The following is a 13,190-nucleotide window of genomic DNA, read 5'->3' as shown; positions in this document are numbered from 1 at the left end:
GTTTATTTTTCCTTCATCATGAGCGCTCGCTATATATCTTGATTTGCGCTTAAAGAAGAATGCGGACGCATCCCAAAATTATAAAGGCTTACTTCTTCAGCCACCACGGCATTATTAGACGCCACTGCGGTGGTTATAAGAAGCATCTACATGTATGTCTATTAAAGGGAAAATGAGACAGCCACCCAAATCGTAGCCCAGTGCTACAAAGGGCTATATGTGTACGTTTGTGTAACACCCGAGAGCCCTAAGCGGAAAGTGCAATACAGTATTCCGCAAAACCAATAAATCCAAAGCTTAAGAAACCAATAAATAGAAGCAATGTTTCGTACACAAAAGCACCGTAACGATTCGCATATGCAGGCGCCCTCTTTGAGTTTAATGATCATGGCAGGGAACGCGACGTCCCTTCTCTTCGGTTTTTGCGAGCAGCTGTCGCACGTACACAGTCTGGCAAACGCTAGAGAACACTCGAGACAAATGTCGCTGCTCGCAAACAATCGGAGACGAGAAGTTGTGCTGTGCTCGATTCTATTAAGCGGTTCCCATTCCCAAATGTTCTACTACGCATGCGATAAATGTGACGAGGTTCAGGATATTACTCCGCGAGCAGTTTCCTGCCTCAACGCGTGTCATTACGGTTGCTAGCCTTTGCGTATGCGTCGCGTTTTTTCTTTCCTTCTCAAAACGAAAACTTGCGGCCCGTAACCCTTCGTTCGCTCTCGTTTAAACAGGGCTGCCGGGACAGGTACATTTCTTGAGCACAGAGTAAATTTCGCTTTTGAAACAAAGTCTCATTCTCGATGTCCTGATGTGCAAAAGGCAATTTTAGTTTTTCGCTCTATGGAAGTTTAGACTGCAATTTTTGTTAATAGGTTTTTTGAAGCGGCCAATTGGGTAATTCTCGCTCTCGAAAAACAATCTCTGCACGTTTTTGTTCTTGCGTTCCCTTCGACCTCTGGCTAAATTTTTTTCTTGAGTTCGACAGCATTTGGGCTATCTATTCCGGCTAGCACGATTGCCACACTGCTGATGAAATTATTGCTTTTTCATCTCTGACTGCAGCAGTATAGGCGTCGTCGGACAGTTTTGTTTTCTTTCTTTAGGTGGGCGAATAATTAGGAGAATCGAAACGAGTCCCTACCCTATTCTATAATCCGTGGATTTATTATGGCAAACGTCTTTCCACAATGCCTGTTCACCACCTGAAAGCGCTCCTTAGTACATATATATATATATATATATATATATATATATATATATATATATATATATATATATATATATATATATATATATATATATATATATTTCATTTTGCTCCTACTTTTGCAATTATTGATTTGTTCGAAAATAATGGATTTAAACGTGAAATTGCAAATTGTTACAACTTATTCCGCTCAATATAGGTGGCACTTTATGCCCCTATCCAAGCCATTCTGAACGTGAAAGCAATATTCGCAAAAGTTAATAAATACTTCTAACAAAAATGTTTAGTGTTGACGGATTTTATTGCTTGTTGTTGCCCTATAGGACAAACAATAGCGCACTTCTACGCAACCTGTAGAAAAACATTTCTATGAGCTCAGCCAACTTTGATGTTTAATCTCATAAATCAGAAGCGATCACTCTACAACGTATTGGGCAAATATTTCTTTACTTGAGATATCATTTTCTGCCTCACCTAAGTACCGGCTGGTAAACCTACCAAATATTATTGAATAATGCGAAATGGTTGCCTCTAGAGATCATTATGGCAGAAAAGGGAATTACTTGCGAAATATTGTTATGCATACATCTGTTTATACTTATGCCTCACCCGTCAACAAGAAGTAGTCTGTACTCACGCTCAATTTCGAGTGCTATTTGACCTAATATAGGAGTATATGTGTGGTTTTTAAATGAAGTTTATGCCCTTATTATTGCTTCCACGGAATTTTCAGGCTCTGCGTGACACGTACCCATGCTTTTATATTTTTTCAGAAGTAGAGAACCACAGGGATGCTAGCTTGTGCCAACCTGCTGGTTCATTGGACTTGCTTTAAAAAAATTGACCCTGTGTCCAGATCTGCGGACAGTGGTACAGTTGCACACACAGCTCCCTTTTCACATACCAGAGCAAAATATGAATCGAGGCTTCCTGCGTCCAATTTTGGCCTTGTTGGCAGCCTGTTTCTGTGGCTATCAGCTACATCATTGGGGAAGCAGCAGCAAGTCATTGGGAACTTGCTTACCGTGACACGTTGAGTGCGGGTCCTCCCCACAACTTGAACCACAGAGGAATATGTTGTGCTTCTGTATTTCATGTTAGAGTCTATGTCTTTTAAGGTGTTGGTTAGGTTGGTAGGGTAACGTTCTACCTAACAACATATGTGACCCATGAGCACTTTTAAAAGAACCGTCACATCAAGATTTTCTGATTTCGCAAAAGCAACTACTTAGGTGTCCCCGTCACTAGATCATTGTTCCATCTTTCTCGATGCCGCATGCACCCCTATGCCAAATCTGGTGGTTAAACGAAGAGAAAATCCAGGCTTGCCTAGAGGATTATATTGTTTCCGCACAAAATATTTTGTGCTGAGTTCTGTCCATCACTAATAACTTTTGGGTAACTAAATTAGTTGAAAAGCCAGAAGATTCGATGTAGGCTGCTATCTTCGTTTGCGCTTATTCTTTCTCCTAAGGCACGACCTGACAATACGGAATATTTACCTATATTTTTTCTATGTGTTCATTGAATGCTGAGCACCTTTAGTCTCTCACAAATTTTTTGCCATTATTCTCGAGTAAGACTTGCTTTTTATTAAATCGCATAAGGATAATGAGGCGCAACAAAACAGTGAGGGTAGATTGGGGACAACTGCTGTGTTTCCCGAGCGAAGGAAAGGCATGGCTACAAACTATTGCTACCAGGATTAGGATATGCAAGAACTCGTTTCTGTTCTTATTGTATTGTTTAACAGCAGTGCAAAAAACGAGAACAATTTCATGAAACAAACTGGCAAGATAGCGACGATTTTAAAATAACTGTTTGCCGCTGTACTCTCAAGATCATGGTTGAAAAATAATGGTGTGCTTGTATTTTAAGGTTACACTAAAATGAATGTTTGCGAAAATGCTGTGCTACATGACTTATAAAAAATCGGGCCCCTCGGTTAAAACCCTTTCTTCTCGTTTATTACATAACGAGGGTCTCGAATCCGGCAACATTGATGCCTTCAGGTAACATATGTGGGTTTATAGACCAGTTGCCTTCTCCCAAAAAGATCACGTTCTCGTGACGCCTGCGGCAAAAAGGGCGTTCCACGTCCGCCGCCAAGGTCTGTGAGGGGTGGCGCTGGTTAACACTCCCCAGGATTCTACTAGTACACTTAAATACCCAATAAAGTGGAAGCGGAAGCGACGCCGCGGTAGCTCAATTGGTAGAGCATCGCACGCGAAATGCGAAGGTTGTGGGTTCGGTTCCCACCTGCGGCAAGTTATTTTTTCATCCACTTTAATTTCCATTAATTTATCGTTACTTCATTTATTAAGCACAAGTAATTTCCCCTATGTTGTCCTTGGTGTCAGTGTTTGTTGGCTTCTCATGATATGACTTATAAATAAACCGGGCCCCTCGGTTAAACCCCTTTCTTCTCGTTTATGCGTTGAAGAAAGGAAGACAAAATCACGTGGATTGAACTGCTTCTAAACACTTCTTTTAGGTTTAAAACCAATTGAGCGTTATATTCCACCGTCTTTCCCGTCACTCTTTTCTCTATGGGTCGTGAGGACATTCAACGTCGAATTTCTACGCAAAAGTGCGTGTTACATTTCCGCCATATTTTCGCCGTAAGGCCCCGTCATTTTTTAATGTTCGCGCTGTTGTCAAGCCGCTATTCCCTAAGGGTGTGATGTTACTGACACTTCAGTTCAAAAGAATGCTTTGTTGTGCATTTTAAGAAAATATTAAGCCAAGAAGGTCCTCATCTCTGTCTAAGCGAGTAACAAAATATGTTCCGCGTTTCCGCAGCTAAAATAGAGCACTGAAATAGCGATCCACTGTTTCTGCTTGCAGCCATTTCAAGCCGGCAGGTCCAAAACAAAAATCGTCAAGCTCCTGCGATAGTTATATACATAAATCACTCGGACATTCACTTTGATCAGTCATCTAAATTTACAATAAGTATCCGCACGTATAAACTATAGACCGGAACGTCGTCAAACGAAAAAATTGTTTTACTATGCCGTTTACCACGCCAAAGTGATTGAATGTTGTGTTAATTTATTTACAGGGGACAAGTCAATGCTTGCACTCCAAACGCAACAAGGAAGCGCAACAAGCCTTTGCAAGTTAATGTTGTGCATGGAAAGTATTTCCTTCAATTTCAATATTTTTCGCCGAAGTGCAATCTTTCTCTGCACTTACTAAGAGCTTTGTACGCGTGACCAACATACTGCATGTGGGTAAGATTGTTTTCATGACCTCTTGAGGTAATGGGCCACAACGGTGCACGATTCCGCTTTAGGGACTTTAAAATCATAACACCATATTCGCGGAAAGTGGTTGCCGTAAAGACAAAATTTCAAGGTTTGAGTGCTTCTATGTGACTTGGTTCCCCAGTTGCTAAGCCGGATCCATTTCTTTCACCTACTTTTATATTTTCCCAATAGTGAGTGGCGCTTACAAACAAATTGTTTACGGTTTTCCAAATACTGATGTTCAAAACTGAATCAACTGCAGAAATAAACTGTGGTGGTGCCAATCCCAACGCAGTTTTGAAATGTTTTCGTGTTCTTGCTTAAACCAACTAGATAATTCGCATTAAAAACGAAGAAAGAAAACCTTAGACGCTTTTGTTTTGCGGCACTGATCACGTGTTGTAATACACATGGAGACATGCTGTCTTTCCTGATGCATAACGAGTAGAACCATAGTTTTCGACTTCATCTGTAGCCCACAAAAAGAGGAAATTTAATAATGAAATATGACTACTGTCACAGAGAAAGTGATTCGGAGCGGCAGAATGCAAGACAGAAGGTACGAGAGGAAAATGAATTTAGACAGAAATAAAATTGGAATGATGAATAAAACTGATTGTATTTAGCTATGAACGTGACTCAGAGTTCATTAATTTGCGTGAAACGATATAGTACAGAGATACTTGGAATATGTTATTGCAAGTTTTTACGAAGAAGTAATCCCGTTAAGTTTCAGACATTATTCATGAATACAATCGTAAAAACAGCCAGAAAGATAGAGATACGGTGCCGACCTGCGGCAGGTCGTATCTTCGTCCACTTTCATTTCTTTTTACATCATTATTTCGGCATTTCTACCAGGTGTAAAAGTTAATGGCCCCTCGGTGTTGCTCTCACTTCTATGTATGTGCCTTCCTGCAGTTGTGACTAAAAAATCCTGCCTCTAGGATCACCTATTCACCTTGTAGAAAATGTCCAATTAAGCGCAAATTCGTATGTTGTCCTGAGAATGTATGAAATTCGAGTGTGTACAATATGTTTCAGGAGGACTTGGGGAAAATATAGCAGAATAGAGGTTTGGACAGCATTGTGAGTGGCATAAATGCCTTCACGTGATGAATCATAAGAAGCCAACAAACACTGACACCAAGGACAACATACGGGAAATAACTTGTGCTTAATAAATGAAATAAAGAAACGATAAATTAATGGAAATTACAATGAATGAAACCTACAGAAGAACCCACAACCTTCGCATGCGAAGGTTGTGGGATCGTTTTCCACCTGCGGCAAGTTGTTTTTTCATACAGTTTCATTTCGAATAATTTATCATTTCTTTATTTCATTTATTTGGCACAAGTACTTTTTTTATGTTGGTCTTGGTGTCAGTGTTTGTTGGCTTCTTACGATATGACTAATAAAAATCAGGCCCCTCGGTTGAACCCCTTTCTTATCATTCACGAGATAAAGCAGCGCAAGGCACCGTGCAATCTTAAGACACGGGAACATGTAACACGCAGGCTTAGTGAATATTCGTCGCCACTCGGATTCAAAGGGGATGTCATGAGGAAGTCATGAGCTTGTCATAATTATCGCCTTTGTTTCTGATTGCGTCATCGCACCCTTTGAGGAGGACGTCTTCGAGAATTGAAAAAGTTCGCCAGGTGTATTAGAAGTAATGGGTCCTCGACAAAATGCGCGGACGACTGCATAGTGAATACAAGTGTACTCTCGATGCTCTAGTGAGGCAGCCTCAGGTTCGACAGACTGCCGAGCAGAGGGCAGCACTCGACGCTGGCCAATAGTGCCGATAGGCTTTGCTAATTCCGCGCATCAGCATCCTCAGCAGACTAACTGTGACATCCTGATGATTGCTCATGTTTAACTTAGTTCCCTAGGGTCCTTCGTGCTTTATATAGTACCTCTTGAATGTTATAAGCACAGCTGCTTTCAGCATTACCTTGTCTCAATTGTCATTTTTCGCTGATGTTTATGTTCCTTCACTACGCAGGGCAAATTAAGCCCAATTTATTTTGCTGTGCTTTTGAAATGATAGCTACATGATCGCCTTTTATCAAGAGCTATCAGTCGCTGTCGCCACACACTTTCGCACGCAGTGGTGCTCGCCGAGTCAGCAATGCTTCGGATAGTGTTGTTCCTGTGGTAACTGATATATACGATATATACAGGAAAGCATAGTAACCCTGTGAAAGTAAAAAAAAAATAGATAAACTGGTGCTGTTCGAGGTCACTGTGCAGTTAACTGTGACTAGTTTATTCCGCAGTTCCTTATGTATTTTTGCGCACCGGCCTACAACAGTCACCACAAGCATTTAAACATCTATTTTTCCAGCGCGGCACGTAAAAGAAGTCAGGCCTGCTTTTTGTACATGAAGTGCATTTATCTTAAGTGTGCAAACCTAACGGATACGCTTCAACCTAAAGCTTTTAGGGACAATGCAATATTTAAAAAAAAGAAGGTACGAAGAAGTGTTTCATAGTTTCGAATCATAAAGCCACCTACAGGACGTTCGTTCTGAATAAAAGATGGCGTATCTGAAAACTGTTCAACATCCTTGTCTGGTAGCTCTCTAAGGCTGTGGCAGAATTTCGCGGGGAAAAAAACATGTGACCAATATTGCCTAGGCAAAAAACTTGTGCTATAGTTCAGGTTCAAATAAGTGCAGCCAATCGTACCCAACTGCAAGCCGCGCCGCGGCATAACGGGGTCTATTGCGCAAACAGATCGAACACCAAATTCAGCCACACTGCTCTATCAACTCACCGAGCACTAACAGTCGGAAGCCTAAATCGAACGAAAATGGCTATCTGCTGAACGAGGCTAATATCCGTGCGACAGCCACCTACAGCATTTGCTCTATGCAAGCGACCACGATCAAATTTTGCGTACTTTGAGCAGCAGAACAACCATGCTTTACATGAAATCTTTCCTCTTCAGAGCGCCAGCTGCCGTCGCTTGTCTTGACGCAAGAAGTCCAGTAAATTACGTTCGTGTTTCTCTGCATGGCTAGGAATGATGCGCACGCTCCAATCGTTTTGTTGTCGCTGCGCCTAAATCAAGGAAAAGGGCGTGCTCTAAATGGATGCAGGATGCGTGCAGAATGTGTCGTGTCTTTTTAATGGAGTCGGCTGTTTCAGCGCTGCAAATATATATTACAATCCAAGCAATAAACTAGGCCCGATTATTACCTCAACCATGGCTGATTGAGTATGACAGACGGTTGGCCTCACCTGTTTGCTCAAAGTGCCCGCTGGCGAACCAGTCCCCATCGATTTCTTCCGGGTCACATGGTGTGCCGCTACCACTGAGGTTTGGCTCTACTCTTCTTGCCAGGATGATTTCCTAGTTTTTCTTTCTTTAGATGAACAGCAAGAAAACTGCGGGAGAGTAAGCAAACAGCCCCCTCTTTCATTGCTCGTCTCTCGTGTAGAGTAAGCGTTATTCCGAGGGAACATGAACAATAACACAAGTGGTCCCAAGCACAAATAGTTTGTCTCAATTGAGCGAAACGAGGTTTATAGCCCCAGGCGCCCTGCTTGTGTTGTGCGAACTATTAGAATAGTTGAAGCATGCATATGCGTGTGTGTAACGCGACAAGCGACGTTACAATACTCAGCTCGCTAGTGCAAGCGGCATATACACGTTAAAAAGCAGCATGGGGGAATTTACTCTGCTAAAATTCGTTATACTCTAAGCTCTGGCTACAGACAAACGAATGGCTTTGACTATGACCAGTTCCTGTCTAACAGATTTACGCGCTAGCTGCAAGTGCTCTCAGCTGTGTCTCCCAATGCCGTATTTATTCGATGATGATAATTAGGATGAATACGACACCGACTAAAAGCCTAACTAGGGCGCTACGACGTAAAGCTATTCCAAAATTTTCTATTCCATTTCTGCAAACAGCCTTTCACAACCGGTCAGAATTTTTCGTAAAAATTGGTCAAATGGAACGTAGCTGCCCGCTGATCGCTCTGGCACAGGCAACACGGAGCTGCCACGGAGAATGGATTTCTTTGCATATAGGCTCCATGCACTCACCAGGTGGACGGGGTGGTGCCGCACTGCTCAGCGCCGCCTGTGGCGAGCGGCGCGACATTGGGAAGGTGGGAAGACTGCGAAATATAAACTTCGTGCAAATGTCGTAGACAGCCGCATGTATATCGGTGATTCGCCGTTGTTTGCGTACATGAAGGCGCAAGCATGGTCCTCCGTGATGTCGATAGTAGTTTTTGCGGGTTCTGGCATAATAAAGTAATACGAGAGTACTTTCATGCTGCTGCGTTAACCAGCGGGGACAATAATAATAATAATAATATTTGGGGTTTTACGTGCCGAAACCACTTTCTGATTATGAGGCACGCCGTAGTGGAGGACTCCGGAAATTTTGACCACCTGGGGTTCTTTAACGTGCACGTAAATCTAAGCACACGGGTGTTTTCGCATTTCGCCCCCATCGAAATGCGGCGCCGTGGCCGGGATTCGATCCCGCGACCTCGTGCTCAGCAGCCCAACACCATAGCCACTGAGCAACCACGGCGGGTAGCGGGGACAAGCTCTACGCTATTTCACAAATTCTCTCAGTGAAACAAATGGCTGGCTTGGGCGTTCCCACGAAGTACCGGTGCCGTTCATGGCAGGGAAAACAACTGCACGAGGTCATTCTGCACGTCAGTAAAGCCTACTGTGACATTAACATTGAGGTCATTAAACTGGCACCCTGAACACGTTGTGCTCCTAATAGGTTGGCCGATTTTTAATCAACGCCTTGCTCTTGGCGGTGCATGCGTCACTGCGCTCCGGTGCGTTGTAAACCACTGCCTACATTTGATGCCCATGTCACATGGTTACTTTAAATCGCCATTCAGCTCGGTCCGGACCGGGTATAGCTGCAAGGTTACATTGGATTGCGATTTCGCTCGATATGTGTTAGTTCAATCGCGATCCGCGCGTCGAATTCGACATTAACGATTGCGATCTTATGCTGTCGTGAGCACCGTCATGCCGAGTGAGCTGAACGAAAGCGAATCGAATGATTGAACCATCTAGCAGCGACCATGCTTGATCTAAATTGAGAAATTTGATCCGGTCGAGCGCGATCTTGATCGAAAGTGACTGTGTCACACAACGGTACTCTAACATTCTCTGTGCTTCGTCGTGTAGCGCGGTGCCAAACGAAAGCTTTTGCGGTTTTGAAGCAGTTGTAAACGGTCTATCATGGCTCACTGTCGAATCTAGAACCGGGACCTACTTGCCAACCTAATCGGCGCAACTACACGTCGCATCGAGTGGCTAGTGAGACAAACGAGCCCTTATTTATCAGTTCTTTTTATTCGTCAAATTATCAAAATCAGCTTGTACTTTCCCTTAAAGAAAGCCCGCGAAATACAAGACCCGCATGATAGCGCGACTATGTCAGCGCTCCCTGGCGACCGATAAGGAAACGACATCCGCTTGTCTCTGCAGCGCTGTCCGGGACAGGCTTCGCGCTTTTGGTGACTCCAAGGAATGCGCCCATGACTGCTGACGCATCGTGAAAAGCAAGCGGGCCTCGCTTTCGTAGGAAGCAAAACACTTGGATCCTCTTTTTGCCGGCAAAAACGCACGTCGCGTGACATGTGAGTGGCCGTGTCACCCAATGGCACCGGCGTAGGCGCTGGAAGTGGGCGCGGGAAGTGCCTATGATATCACCAACGTGCGTGAATAAAAAAATAATAAGCTCCATGCGGGCCAGGCACAAATTGCGAGTGCAAATAATAGAACGACAAGACTTTATTTCCCGATTGCAAAGATAGCAGCCAGGACATTAAGCATTAAACCACAATATGAAGTAAAACATAAAAAGTGAACCGTTCGTTATGGTAATTGGCCGAAATAAAAAAAAAACGAAGGACCAATGGCATCCGCTTCTTCAGGCTCGCTCATGCCTTGGGGCAACAAGTTCCCGAGAAAAGCAGTATCACGTGTCATGAATGACATGCGCTGTGTAAATATAGGCTCTTCGGAATGAATCTTGAGGGGGGCCTCACTTTAGTCTTTCCGCATTACAAGATGTGCTAGAACAATTCTTCTTCTGAAGCGTCGCAGCACTGACACCGCTTAAAAACGTCTGTCGCTGCATTCCTGACGACATATTAGGGAATTTTACTACAAACATGGACCCAATTCTAAATAAAGTTTATAAAAAAATGATCAATTCTATCACGACCACCGCAATCCTACTAATGATTGCGTCGGTTGGTTCTATATAGGCGGTGTTCACGTATTGCCACAAGAAGAAGTCGAGTGGGGTCATGTCCGGTGACCTTGCAGGCCATGACACTGGTTGGTGCCACCCTATTCATTGTGCTTGGAAGTCCATGTCCAGCCAGGCTCGAGGGGGACTACCGCAGTCAGGAGGAGGGACACCATCATGCTGGAACTGTGCGTCCGGAAGACACTTTAGGAGAAGTTCATTTGTCCACTGGACCATAATAAATTTTGTCGAGATAACGCTGTCCGCTGAGCGAGTGATCGTGGAAGACGGGACCAATAATCCTGACGTAGAAAATTCCGTTCCGGAATTTGTCTGACCACTGGTAATGGTGATTGGACTGTGCCAAGAAGTACTTGTTCTTGTCGCTCCAATAATGGTGTTATGGAGATTGACCTGTGCGTTTCTGGTAAGGTTTGTTTCGCCTGCCCACAGGACGTCGTTGAGAAAGCCAGGCTCATCTTTGCCCTTGACCAAATCGAGTTGATGAAGTCCTGTTGGCTTTGGAAATCATTCTCCTCTAACTTCCAAGGGAGTTGAAGATGCTGCGGATGAATATTCGTCACGATTCTCCAGGCAGATAATTTTGACTTCCGTACAATACGCGCCACCAATGTGTAGAGCACTCGAACGGCGGCTGCCGGGGCACTCTGGAGCCAGCCAATGACGTCTGAAGCTAGTAGCTGGGCCCGAGATTATATGCGTCGGCCGTGCCTGCTCAGACATTTCTTATTTCGAGCCCAGCAGCAGCAGTTAGACGTCGCTGGGAGTCTCTGCAGCGCCCCGGCGGCCGCCACTCCGGCGCTCAACACAAGGGTGACGTGCTCTGCACGTATTCACTTACGTTACGAATGCTAACCTGAGGGTCCTCAGCCATGCACGCCAATCTGACTGTCTCCACACCTTCACGTATAGCCGAAGTCCTATCCCTTGTCTTCTTGAACGTCTACGTCAACCTTAGCGCTTGGCGAGACTTCATTTAATGGATGCCCTTAGTCTCCCTCCAAAACGCTATGACTGGTATAACTTTGAAGTACCCTTTCAGGCTGTTAGTCATTACTAGTGGAATATTATCAGTTGTTAGCGGAATGCGTAAGCGCCGTCTATTGCCAACTATTTTTAATATTTACGCTGCAATACCTCATCTTTTTCCCTTTTCAGAAGGTAGATTAATCTATGTAGGTGAAGTTTACGCATTAATGTTCTGCTATTTTCACAATTTTTCATTTGCACAAGTTTGGCACGGTTGAAGGTGGGATTACTACTGTCAAATGGATTGTGTTGCTGTTTATATTAGCAACGTTGATGGTTCCTTTCTTTTTTTTCAATGCAAAACGAGAATCATCCAGTACAGAGGGACGTGCGTTAAACTTTCTGTGCATTACAGTTTTTCGTAACATGTATACGTTGCCCCCATGAAAAACACATTGGCGGAACCCACAGAACATAATCAGCGCACATTCTCTTCTCGTGTAGGAAGGTTCGGTAATCAGTTCTAAGCGGCCGCTGTTGATGTTTCAGAATACAATTAGAATCACAGATTCCGCATCGGGCTTTCGTAAACTTTTGATATTACATACAGAGTCTCTTCGTTGGTTCTCCTCATTCAGAAAAGAAGGATTACATTCGCTGTTTCATATAAATTAATAACGACACAATGTAAAGCGTGTTTCCGAGCAATAGTCCATTAAGATGCTCGTAAAATTAACGACGGTGGCAACAAGGAATTATGCATGATAATGAAAATCCTCAAACATGGATCGTACTCACAACAAAACATGCGCCGTGAATGAAGTGATTAGTCGAAAACACCGTAGGAAGCATCGACTACGTCCCGTATTTTACAAAGCAGGACTCAGAGGATTGAGAGTCGACAAGTTTCCTATCATGCAGCACCGCAAATCTGCAACTGAAATGAGATCGCCTAAATGTTGTACATGCACTGCGTCATCTCGCTGGGGACATCATATGTAGTAGAAATTATGGTTTCAGGCTTGAAAGCATGAAGCCTTTAACGCCGCAGCTGTTTTTTCAGCACTAGTTTAAATGTTGATTTACCGAAAAATTGTCATTATAAATTGGCGTAGTGAGACTTCACATCTTAAGGTCACCTCAAATATTATTCGACAGGCATGTCGGAGAAGAAAGTATTTGGACGTTGTGCTATGTAACGAAGGCAACAAAAAATGGAATTGTATAAACAGTTTCTCAAGATTAGTTAAGCATTAAGCTGAAGACAACGCCAACTCACATGGATAAGACACAACAATTGGGCACAATCGATTTAAATCGTGTAACATCGCAGTCTGTGAGCTACACGTTCAGTTGTGGTTGGACAAGTTCTCAATATAGGCAAATTAGACGACTGAAATTCAATCCTCAGAAAAGCTCCTGCGTCCTCTCTACAAGCAAGGGCTTAACCCCACAGCCGAGTATCCAGCTCGATAGCCAGGG

Source organism: Dermacentor variabilis, chromosome 4 (genome assembly GCF_050947875.1).
Source record: "Dermacentor variabilis isolate Ectoservices chromosome 4, ASM5094787v1, whole genome shotgun sequence".
NCBI lineage: Eukaryota > Metazoa > Arthropoda > Arachnida > Ixodida > Ixodidae > Dermacentor > Dermacentor variabilis.
This window is presented reverse-complemented; position numbering follows the sequence as displayed.